The sequence below is a fragment of the Ambystoma mexicanum genome, chromosome 10 (assembly GCF_040938575.1).
Source record: "Ambystoma mexicanum isolate Mex_15411 chromosome 10, UKY_AmexF1_1, whole genome shotgun sequence".
Lineage (NCBI taxonomy): Eukaryota > Metazoa > Chordata > Amphibia > Caudata > Ambystomatidae > Ambystoma > Ambystoma mexicanum.
Genome location: NC_090932.1, coordinates 650,298,872 through 650,311,472, shown reverse-complemented (window position 1 = coordinate 650,311,472; position 12,601 = coordinate 650,298,872). Strand labels below are relative to the sequence as shown.

The 12,601-nt window shown below is 47.2% G+C and overlaps 1 long non-coding RNA gene across 1 annotated transcript in view; it reads right to left on the bottom strand.

The window, feature by feature from the left end:
- Nucleotides 1–12,014, bottom strand: part of LOC138493208 (uncharacterized) — a 160,999-nt gene extending 148,985 nt beyond the window's left edge. The window contains exon 1 of the long non-coding RNA XR_011276310.1: nucleotides 11,869–12,014. This is a non-coding gene — a long non-coding RNA (uncharacterized lncRNA). The remainder of the gene's footprint in view (nucleotides 1–11,868) is intronic.
- Between the last annotated feature and the right edge of the window lie 587 nt (nucleotides 12,015–12,601).

The window sequence follows — 12,601 nt, the reverse complement described above, 5'->3', positions numbered from 1 at the left end:
ACCTGTTCTGCATGGTCATCAGGCGTAGAGCTCGCAGTTCTACTTTTATTATGTTGAACCCTTCTTCAGTGTCATTGGCTAACTGAATCAGTTCCCACCGTGTTATCTGGAGCCATTTTGCATTTGCTCTTGCTTGGACACTTGAAATTAGCGAGGCAAAGAATGTTTCTACAGAGCTGAACAGCCGGTACCTGTCTGGGATCTGTGCCAATAAATCAGACGAAGCTTGAGATATGTAATTTGATGCCCGTCTGTTCCGTGATAGCTCTTCTCCCTTCTCTCCGGAGGACAGGACATAGAGGTGTGATTTTGCAGTGGGAGGAACCACACCCTGGTGCATGTTCCCTGGCATCCTTTTATTTTCGTCAACGTGGCTTTCTGGAATCACCATTAGGGCCGAGTGCAGAGTGGCCATCGAGCAGCTGCCGCTCCATGCCTGGGGAAGGTGCAAGTAGGCCTGGTTCCCACATACCCAGTATGTGTCCATCAATGCGGCTGTTCCTTTTCTCATTTCTGGGATGGTGAGGGTTTTGTTGCAGTTTTTATTCGTCCCTATTGCCACTTTTCCTTCTCCCTTAAAACATAGTTCGTTCTTGATCTCATTTTGTAGCTTGAAGGGTTTTTCCATTGCTGTTACCCATGTCAGTTTGGAAATGTGCTCCTTCCATACTGGTGTGCATGTTTCTTCCATCCATCGCAGTCTGGCTGGTTGGACACCTCTCAGTGCTTCCGCTTTGCACAGTACTTCTTCATCTTTCCATTTGTTTTCAGAAAACAGTGTCCCTTGTATCGCAAAAAATGGTTCTTTGAGACATACCACTCCAGCTGCTTTTGAGTAGCACGTTTTTTCAGTCTGTATAATCTTGAAAGTGACGTCGTGTGCCTGGAAGGTGTTTTTTATTCGGCATAGCGTGAGATGAAGGAGACACTGGGCATCTACAATGGGCAATTCTCTGGGCAACAACACTTTAGGTGTGCCTGATGCGTGGGGAATGAGCGAGCAGACATAACAGCTCTCATTTGTCGTTTGTTTGGCTGTGGCACTCATATCAGCATACCATTTATTTGCTTGGTGGGGGTGCCGAGGGTCTTCCATTCTGTCTAGACCTAACCCATAGTACTCATCATACCCCCTCCTGCTTGACTCTCTTCTCCTACGTCTGCTGTTTTTGATAGATGAAAAAATGGGCCCCCCTTCCTCCTTCCCACCCCCCTTGTCAAAGTTCTGATATGTTTCCTTATGTTCTTTAATAGTTATAATATTCCCATCTTCCTCAATAAACAACAAGTCGCTCTCTTCAGATGGGGTGGGGAGGGTGTTGGGGCTGTTATATAGTTCAGGTATGGACATTGTGTTGTTTTCCATTTCTGTTTGTATACCTCTTAAATCAGACAGGGCGACAGTAGGTGGTTCAGTGTAAAAACCCCATACAAAGTGTGATCCATCCCATACCAGAAAATCACCTTCTTTGATATTTACACTTGTGGTTGCATTGCTCCCAGGAGCTCGAGTGATGTTACTCCCCCCTCCCCCCTCGGTCATCTCGATAGAGATGAGCGCTATAAACCAATATGTTACCAGGCAAAACATTGATAGGAAAAATGCAATAACACAAATTGACAATCCGCATTCGTATGAATATGTAACTCTATCTATTAACATTTCTTTAATTCTAACAAATCTATTAGTTGCAGGCTGCCCATTAGATGCCATGGTAATTCCTGTTTGAGATACAAAAGTGCATTAAGTACAGGCATGTAAACATTTCCAACGTTGGAAGCTCTTTTTTTTTTTTTTTTTTTCATAAAACATGGACGTGGGTGGGGGAAGGGTTTGTTTCCACAGACACGGGTATTTACAATCAATACTTTTAGATCATTCTATATCATATAGAAAAAACTTCTTCAACAGAAAGAGAAATTTCAAAAAATGAGAGAACAAAAAAAAACATTCAATTAAAAGAGCAAAAATATATTCTTTTTTTTTTTTTTTTCGTACGAATGCCATGTCATCAGTTGCATTCATTGTCAATCGTTGCACATACACAATATCACGTTCACTCATTCTGCACAACTCCACTGTCCGCTGTTGCCTGTGCCTCATCCTGTACCTCACCTTCCACGGCGCTATAGGCTCTGCGTACGTCTGTCAAATGCACCCAGTATTTTAGGCCCTTCACCTTTACTGCCGTGGGCGTGCAAAACACTACCTCATAAGGGCCATGGAAACGTGGCGCATTCCACCTTCGCACAAAACTTCTGACATATATAAAGTCTCCGGGCATTAGCTGTAATGGTTTGTCAGGCAGTGTTACTAATTCTGTTGTATTCCCCTCCTCTCTTGTAGAGGGGGGGGCTAGTTGCTTCGCTATTATACGCGCTGCCCGTGTCAGTTTTTTCAAGTACTCTGTGAACTCCTCTCCCAATACCGCTGCGCTTCTGTGTGCATCAGAACGTTCACGGAGAGGTGAATGTGTTGTGTTCATTCTCCTTCCCGTGATGATCTCATGCGGGGACAAATGGTGGTCTTTACTTGGCTGATTGCGCAATTCGAACAGGGCCAGAGGTAGACAGTACATCCAGGTCTTTTTGAGGGAAAAACATAATTTTGACAATCTGCCTTTTAACAGGCCGTTCATCTTTTCCACTACGCCATTACTTTGAGGATGATAAATCGAGCATAATTTGTGCTTTATTCCCAATAACGTAGTCACTTCTTTGAATAGTTCATTAACAAAATGTGTGCCGTTGTCTGAGCGAATAACTTCGCAAATTCCCCAGCGCGGAAATACTTCCCGCACTAGGAACTTCGCGGCGCCCTTCGCATCAGGGCGCGCACAGGGACCTGCCTCCACCCACCTCGAAAATGGACATACAACCACAATCATGTAGCGAGCTCCATTACATCTTTCTCCCATATCTACATAATCAATGTGGAGCTCTCTGAATGGGCCATTTGGTTTTGGTATCGTACCTCTTAGTGTGCGCAATGTCATACCTGAGTTATAAATTTGACATGTTGTGCATTCCAATGCTAACCTTGTTATGTGTTCATGGAGGCAAGGTGCAAACCAATCTTCTTGTATCTCCGCCATTATGTGTTGCTTTGCGTTATGTGCGGGAAAGTGTAGTTGTTGAAATGCTATTTCTAACAATGTGACTGGCATCACCGCTTTTCCTGAACTTTCTTGTCGCCACAATAAATCAGTCGGTGATTTGCTGCATCCCCTCTTAATCCACAGCAATTTTTCTTCTGCACTAGCTCCCTCTTGCAGCTCTATTATTTCCTGTGTGGGCATCATGTTGTATCCTGTGGGGACCTCTTGGCTTGCTGTGTGGTGCAACATGTACTCTCCTACTTCACCTTTCTGCAAATATGAAGCTTCTTTGGCAGCGGCGTCTGCTGCCGCGTTCCCCAAAGATATAAAATCTGTATTTGTGGTGTGGGCTTGGCATTTTACGATGGCCACTGCCGTGGGGTCTTGCAGGGCCTCAATCAGTTCTTTCAATAATTCTGCATGTTGAACCGGTGTCCCATCTGCTCGTCGAAACCCTCTCCGCCCCCACCGTGCCAGGCCGCCGTGTACTGTGGTTGTCATGTATGCTGAGTCTGTATATATTGTCACTGCGCACCCCTTGGCGGCATGCAATGCTTCTATTAGCGCTATTAGTTCTGCTGCTTGGGCTGAATAGTGTGATGGGAGGCGGTGTTGCACTAGTGTTTCGTATTCATCTTCCTCTAATCGTACCACTGCCATACCCACATGTTTCTCTCCTGTCTCCATGTCTATTGATGCTGACCCGTCCACGAAATACACCTCTCCCTCGTTCAGGGCATTCTCAAAAACCACCTGGTCCTGACCTTCGTCACCTGTGTGCGTTGCGCAGTTGTGGTTCTGCATGTCTTCTATGGTGCACGCCTCTGTGATGAATGTGGCTGGGTTCACTGTTTTACATCTCACTATATGGATGTTTGCGCTGGACAATATTATTTCATATGCTGTGGCGCGTTGTGTTGTCAATGTGCTCTTTGATCGCTCTAATATTGCAAAGAGTGAGTGTTCTACAAATAGTGTCACAGGACAGCCCATTACTATCGTGGCACTTTTTTCAATAGCGAACGCAGCTGCAGCTAGGGATTGCTCGCACGCGAAATGACCTTGCATTACTGCGTCTAGGGTGCCACTATAGTAAGCCAGTGGCTTGTGCCCTAACGATGTCTTTTGTGTCAGTACTGCTGTCATCAGTGTTCCTTTGCAGTGTGAAAATAAGAAGAATTCGCGCCCATAATCTGGATTCGCCAGTACTGGGGCGCTTGATATCAGCTCTTTCAGTGAGTTAAATGATGTGTTCATTTCTTCTGTCCATTCTATGTGTTTGTTTACCTGCTGGGCCTCTTTCAGTGCCTGCAATAAGGGCCTTGTGTATGCTGCATAATCCAATATCCATGCACGGCAGTAGTTGCACATACCCAGGAATTTCTGCATCTCTTTTACTGTTTTGGGCTCCCCAACTGCTCTAATCGCCTGTGCCCTGTCTGGTATGATCCTCTTGCCATCCTTTGATATCAGCTGTCCCAAGTATAGGACCTCTGTCAGACAGTATTGTAACTTTTCCTTGTCCACCTTGTACCCTTTATTGGCCAATAGTGTCAGGAGTGTTATTGAGTCCTTTCTACACTCCTCCTCAGTTTGTGCACAAACCAATAAATCATCCACGTACTGAATCACTGTGCTTTCTACAGGCAAATTCCCCAGATCCTCATGTAATATCCTGTTGAAAATGCTTGGGCTCTCACAATATCCTTGCGGTAGTCTGCAATGTTCGAACCTCCTCCCCCCTAGTGTAAACGCTGTTAAGTACCTGCTCTCTTCTGCTAAGGGAATCGAGAAAAATGCATTTTTCAAGTCAATGACCGTGAAGTGGGACGCTGTTTTTGGAATATTGCATAGTATTGTCGCCGGGTTCGGCACTAGAGGGAACTCTTTCTGAATCACATCATTAAGTGGGCGTAAATCTTGTATCATCCTCCAGGAACCTCCCTTCGCCTTTTTAATCGGGTAAATGCATGTGTTACATGGGGAGTTTGAGGGCACTATTATTCCTTGTGCTAGCAGTGCATCTATTGTCTCTTTGATCCCTTCTTCTGCTTCGCGTGACAATGGATATTGTTTTACCCGGGGTAGAATTGCTCCCTGTTTCAATTTTATTACCACAGGCTGAACCCCATGTAATAACCCCACATCGTGGGGGCCATTTGTCCATACGTTAGTGGGTACTAACCTCATGTCATCATCAAAAAATGTATGTGGTGCTCCTACCACTGCCATTAATTCAACTTCAGCTTTTATGGCTGTAACTACAATGTCGCACGGCATTGCTAGTTCCATCACTATTTCGCCATCCGTCTCAGTGTCAAAAAATAGCTCCTCGTCCGATAGCTCCCGCAGTGGGATATTTGCATTTGTACACAGCACTGTGCGCCACTCACATCCTTCCATGTCAACGCCAATCACACATATTCTGTTTGCTGACACGTGTACTGCGTGTAAATCCAATGATAGCACTGACCCGGGAGCAGTGTCGGGGCTCACTATGGGGCGGAAAAGGAATTCGGCTGGGATTCTCCAATCCGTCCTTTTTAGTTCTGGTACTATGAGAGCCAATGTTCTCATACCCTCAACAAACATCTCCTCGTTTCTTGGTAACCCTCTGATCTCTTGCATGATTGTGTGGCCGTGTACTACTGCTAGTATGCGGAGGGGACATATGCCTGGTGTTGAACATACGATACCGCTTTCTGTGAATGATATTGTCATATTTAGTTTGCTTAAGAGATCCCTCCCCAGCAAATTAATGGGAGAGCGTTCATAGTACAGTAAGGGTGCTTTCACTGTTTTACCCCCCACTGTCACATCCAATGCCTCTGTGTAAGGAACTTCAATTACAGCCCCAGAGAACCCCTGCGTCTCTAACGTTCTATTAGATAACGGGAACCGGCCCTCTCTAATACATGATTTCTCCGCTCCCGAATCCACCATGAATATGAATTGCTTGTCTCCTATCTGCGCTCCTATCAATGGTTCCTCTGATGCATTGTGGGTCGTAGATAGTACTGGACACGCAAGTGTTCTCTGTGGGCTGTCCTATGCGGGGTGTCTCATTGCCCCCCCTTGGTCAAAAATGTTCCCCGAAACTACCGACACCTCGCTATAAGGCGCGGGGGCAGGCGCTCCATTAGCTACTGTGGCGAAAGTGTTACCTGGCGTGTATTGCATATTGTCATTATTCTGTGGGTGGTTTTGAGTTCTGTACTGATGTCCGTGTAGTTGTGCATTACATCTTTGCCCTGCATTTTCTGGGTGTTGGTATTGTCCCATGGGGAGGCCATATGGGCTTCCTGGGTGGGGGTGACCGTACTGCTCTGTCTCCTGAAACCCGTTGTTTTGTCTGCTCCTGCACTCCCTTGAGTAATGCCCCCATCTCCCACAATTCCAGCAGCTCCCCTGTGGACCTCTGGGACCCTGCCACCCATTTCCTCCCATTCCTCCATACCCTTGTCCTCCTCTTCGGCCCCTGTACCCACCTCTTCCCCCTCTTGGGGCCCACTCTTGCCACGCGGGACCTCCGTTCTGCTCTTGTTCGTTCCACTGTCGCTGGCTTTGTCCGGCCCAATTAGCTGCTATTCTCCCTTGTATGGCTATCTGCCCCTCCTCTCCTTCATCTCCCTCCCTCATGAGTGGGAGTCCGGCTACCGCTGCTGCAACCTTCACTAATTTTGACTGTACCAACTTCGCTTCATCTGCCAATCTTCTCTGTGCTACTTCCCTCTCTCTTTCTTTTATTCTTTTGCAATGATGCACTATTATGCTTTGGATCTCCGGCCACCCCTTCGCCTCAACACCTGCTATTTTGTCGAGTGCCTTCTGCACCTCTTTTGGGAGCCCTCTCTTGATGATAAAGTAAAACAGAGACGTTGACTGATGCCAGGGCGTACCCGTTTCCGCTCTCCACATCTCCTGCACCCGGAGAATGTAATCCATAGCATCCTCCCCTTCATTCATTGTACATTGCATTACTGACTGTAAATCAGGGGTATCTGGGAACGTCTCCCGCAGTGCGTCCCACACCCTTGCTCGCACTGTATTAAAAGAAGCCCCGTCATGGCGATCACAATTCAACGCCACGCCTGGGAAACCAGCCTTAGCCCATACTCTGTCCGCTTGATCTCCTACTGCGGATACTAGTAGGCTTTTTATATCTCCTACCGCCAACGGTATGCCGGCGGTATGTTTCTCAAATGCATATATCCACTTGCTCGCCCCTCCTGACAACGGGGGCAATAATTTCATTAGATTAGCCTTGTCCATCTGGGCCCACGGTATATAGTTTGGTCTCCCCCCCCTCTGTGTATCAACGGAAGTTGTAACTTCCCTTTTGCAGTTGCACCCTCCCCTACCTTAGTCGCTACTGACTCCAATGACGCCATCTTCCCCACTCTATTTCTTAGTCGTCCCATCCACTCATCATCTATAGTCCCTAGCGAGCATGCACCATCTACCTCCTCGCTTTCCCCTCCTACTGCCATACTCAACCTATCACTCTCATCCATCCCTCCTCTGACATCACATAACAAGTCCTCTCTGATCCCTCTCTCTCGTGAGACATCACCAATGCTCCCTTCTGCTGCTCCTACCTCTATTATTCGTGTCGGCTCTTCTTCAATTCTGAACAATATTTCCCCCTTTTTCCATCCTTCCTCAATTTGTCTACTTTCGCTTGACGCTCTAGACGTGCGTCCTGATTGTGTGGGGGCGCACGCTGTGCGCTCACATATGTCTTTTATTCTTGAGAGTTCATCCCTTGCCACAAAAAGCCTCGACTCTAAGTCACTCGTTAGCTTTTCTATATCCACTCTCTGTGTGCTTCCCTGGGCACGCCCTCTAGTGCTTTCGTATGGCGGGGGGGCTGTTGGCCTTTGTGGTGTAACAGTTGTGGGGGGTGGCACATAAGCAGGGTCGCTGTATCCTGTTGCGGGGGCTGGTTTATGCAATATTGGGTACAAGCTAATCACCTCCGTAGGTTGTTCAGTATTTAACTGGTCCTTTTCCCCTCTTGGAATCATGAGTGGGTTATCTGTTGTGGGCGGCAGATCGACATTTGGTGCCGGATCTTTGGGTGGGGGTACTTCCTCAAACAATCTCCAGAGGTCTAATATCTCCTTCCTGTTTTGCCATTGTTTTCCCTTATATTTGAGGCGAATGCATGTTCGTACCATATCAAGAACGCTTTTGTCAAAAGATCCCCCCTCGGGCCAAATCTGGGGCAATCCCTCCCCTTTCAATTCAGTTACCCATTGATCGTGATATTTATTTATTCGTTCCGCGTACCCCGGTAAGCTCTTACAAATATGCGCCAAGGGAGTTTCTGCCCCCATATTCTAAATCACTAGCAACGACCGTGTCCACCTCCTTTACTTTTAGTTAGGTGTAGATATATGTATCTATATCTTTATGGCACAGACAAGAGCGGACGTCTCAACGATATCACCCAAAGTTATTCACTGCACAAATCCTTTCTTACTCACCACAACTCATCCCCTTCCCATTCCCATACACTCTCATGTAATTTCACTTACAACCAATCAACTACTAGTTATGACCAACACTCTCTAGCACCCCCTCGCGGTCAACCGTTCCTCTCCACTACTCACACGGTGCGCGCACCCCTCACAATACTTTCCCACTCACACCTCGTCTTTTTTCCTCCCTTTCCTCCCTGGCCAGCTGTCCCTGTTTTTCTGCTAAGGTTACTGTGTTCACGTCTGTACGTGCCACTACTTAATCCCACTCCTAAAAAAGTGCTCCCTATTTTATAGTTCTTCTACAAGTATCTTTACCTTATACCCTTTTCGCGTTCACCCCTTGCCCTGTGGACTGGAAAAAAGAAATAGAAAGAATAGCAATCACTAAAAGTATCCTAAGTGTCTCCCTTTGCCAGACACCAATAACTTATTTTTTTACTTCTTCATATATTCCCAGTACTAGTTTAGATAGTACTATGCGGCGCCGCCTTCCACCCCCTCTCGGAGCTAGGTTTCCGTCACTTCTACCTCTTCACTTACTTCTTACTCCTAATGGCCATATGCAAAGAAAAGATAAAGAAAGTTTTAAGACCTGTCTTTAGTAGACACCCGCAATTCTCTCCCCTACCTGCCCACGTTCTCCTATTCACAAGTTCCCCTCCCTCCCCCTTTATGATCGCTCGCACTCGGTACTCACGTGCCCGTCTTGAACCGATAGTCTCCGAAACTGGGTCCGTCCAGGCGGTGTTGCCTTTCTGCTCAACAGTCAGCCCCGGCTCCGGCGAGCGGTACTCAAAGGGGATTTTGCAACCGGGATCCCGTACCCCATCTAGTTTGAGTGCGCACTTCTAAGCGTACCGGTCGCCGTTGGCGGGTAGCTTCCCGGAGCCGGCCCACCGTGCGTTTCCCTTTCTGACCGGAGATTCTCGTGCCAAAAGGGGGTCGTTAAAAGGAGTTCAGGAAAAATAAATTTGGAAATATCACGCTATCGGGGTCACCACTGAGTGGAAGCGCCCCCAAGTTAGCACGATCCTCCCCGCAATGGGAGACAATAATGGACACTCCCGTAATGGGAATAAGGCCAAGACAGAGTGCGGGTGAGCGTAAGTGGGAGTTTATCCAAAGAATATGGCATGCAAAGAACTCTGCAACCTCCGAGAGCGCTCTGCCTGACAATCGCAAAGGCAGGCGTATTTCTAATACAAAAAACGTCATCAGAACCTACACACTATAGGGGGCACAAGTTGATTGGGATTGGGTGGCGTCGACTAACTATAGGTGTTGCTGCAGCGTGGTTGGTCCGGGTGAGATGTCGTCACTGGTCAGCCTCGTGGGTTGGGTTGGGCCTGGCAGGCCGGCTTGAGGTCATCCGGGCGGTGTTGGTACGCTGGGGCAGCCTGTGACAAAGATGAATGCCTTCCCTGACTTAGGTGCCCTAGATCATGCACATTGCAGTTACTTAAAACCCCATATCTAACTTCTACAGTAAATCTTTCAATCAATACAACACAGGAGGAATGCACCTTGTGAGGGGTCTGGTGGTCGTCTGTTGGATTTACCGGTGTTCTGACGTCTGGTATTCCAGGTCGAGGGGCTGAGCTCTGGGGGCTTGTGCCGGGTGGTACAGGTTTTATTACTACATTAGGGGCTGCTATGACGGGGGCTCTGTGTCTCGTCCCATTGTCGGGGGTCTTCTTGGGGTGGTCTGGGAGATTGTGGGATTTACGAGAGGGTGCTGGTAGATCAGTGGATTCAAACGTGAGTTTATTACCGTGCTGTAAATAACGCAGGTGGCGGCCGGTGGCCTTGGATGCTGTGTTGGGGCCTCTGACTCTCTGAAGCGGTTCCAGCTTGGTCGGGGGAGGTGGGGGAGCACGGCACAGGCCTTAGCTTTTTTCTACTTGGCAGGCTTCGTAGGATAGGAGGGAGAATGGCCTTGCATATATTCACAAAAGGTATTTTCCTCGTGTGTTGTCTAATTTTGAATACAAAACTTTTATATCATTGGTCTTCTTTAAACTACTATACCATACATATATACTACGAGTTCATTAAACATTTCGTTACTATATTCAGTCTGAGTACCTTATCGTTACCTAACATTACATTTACTACAGAGGTTGATTATTTTATGTACATTAGACGTTACATGAGGTAGTTCTAGGTTATGGCCTACAGAGATTGATACTCGCCGCTTTGGGTGATTAAGAAAACATATACGAGTTCAGGTTTCTACATAAAATTGAAAACACACTTATACAGGTAAAGGTTATACGTTTGGTCGACATCTTTCTCTGTGGTTATAGCAGCACTAGTCCAGACCTGGGGTGGCATCATATAACGTTACATCTTTATGGTTGATTCACAGTTTGCAGAATCTGTTTAAACAGAGGTAGTTCATTAATACCAATACTTGAATTATTTTCTACTTCCTTCAGATAGTGATGCTTCAGCTTTTTTCCCCGTGGCCCCGGCCTCGCGGACCAGATCATGCGGGGTACAGTATTACATTGTGAACGATAAAATGTTGCAGTGTTGGCATCTCGGGTTTAGCTCATACCCGACTTTCTCATGGGAACGCGCTCGCAGCGGATCTACCAGGGCTACTGCGGCAGGGATACTTGGAAAGCCCTCCAAAGGTGGGGGCCGCGCTGCAGCGCGCTGAACTCACGCCATCTTTGCTGGGCAAGAAGGCTTCTGGGCCTGTCTAAACGTTAGTGTGTGTGTATGATGGATACGTGGGGGCAATGTCATCGGCGGGCAAGCCCTCCTTCACCTGGGCCCGGGTGGCATGAGGGGATGCTCGGCGAGCCATGGTCCTCACCTGGGGAGAATAATGCAAGAGAGGGGGGCCTTTAAGGCCTGTCCTCCCCTACACTGGCAAAAGTTAGGTAAAATGCTGCCCAGCTGCATAACCAAAAAGCCCCACTGTAGAGATTAAAAGGGGAAGGTCACTTATATTTGTCACATTGACAGACATAAGGAGTCTTTGTGTGAACCAGGGCTGACGCTGAAAATGATAGTTTTAAAAAGAGGACATGAAAACTGTGTTTGCTTCAGGATCAAATATGTCACAATACGACATTATGCTGTATACCACTGCCTTTTAGTTTCCCTAAGCAATTATTTTCATGAAAATAAGAATGCTCTGCCTATTGTTTTCATTAATTACACTAGGAATGGAAATCACAGTTCACTGTTATATACCATCTGCATCATCTTAAACTCTGCCTAATAGATAGCATTGTGTGTCTACACGTTTCATAGGTTCTCTTTCTACTCACATGATGGCGCTCATCCTCTGGGCTTCCTCCTCAAAGGTGTGTGGTTCCGCCCACACGTGGTGCCCTGCGCCGGCTCCCTCCTGCCTCCTGTCCATTGGCACCCCTGAAGCTGGCAGCTCCTTCCTCGCTCTGTGCTGCTGCTGCTGCTGCTGCTGCTGGCCCGGAGATATCGATCTGGGAGAGAGAGGGAGAGGCGTGTGAAAACCCATCATGTAAGATTCAAAATGGGCGCTCTGAAGCATCCATTAAAATGACACTTTGGGGATGAACCAGCGAGAGTCTATAAAACCTACCTCAAGCAGAAGTTACAGAAGTTCACAAGATACCCTTCTGCTGAGCACGACCTCTCAAAAAAAAATGCCAGAAGCAGCTAAGAAAAAAGCCAGAAGCAACTAAGAAAAAGCCAGAAGCAGCTGTGCTTGTATTTTTCAAACACTGCCGTTCTTATTGTGACGTCAACAGAGACCTCGAGCCAGTGGTTGCTACCCTGGCCTGGAAGCTGTTGACTTCTGAAGAAAAAGAATATTGACGTGTAAAGGAACGCTCCTGTTTCTCAGCAATGAGGGCTCCTTCCAGTGACTTCAGAATGTGACATCATTGTCGCTCCATTCATAAAGAGGGTAACATTAGTGATGCTCTTCCCAGAACACAGGAGAAGCTAAAGGAAGGCTAAGCGAAACGCAAACAGACGTAACAATCATGAAGAGCTCAGAGGGATGCCATATTTAACGTA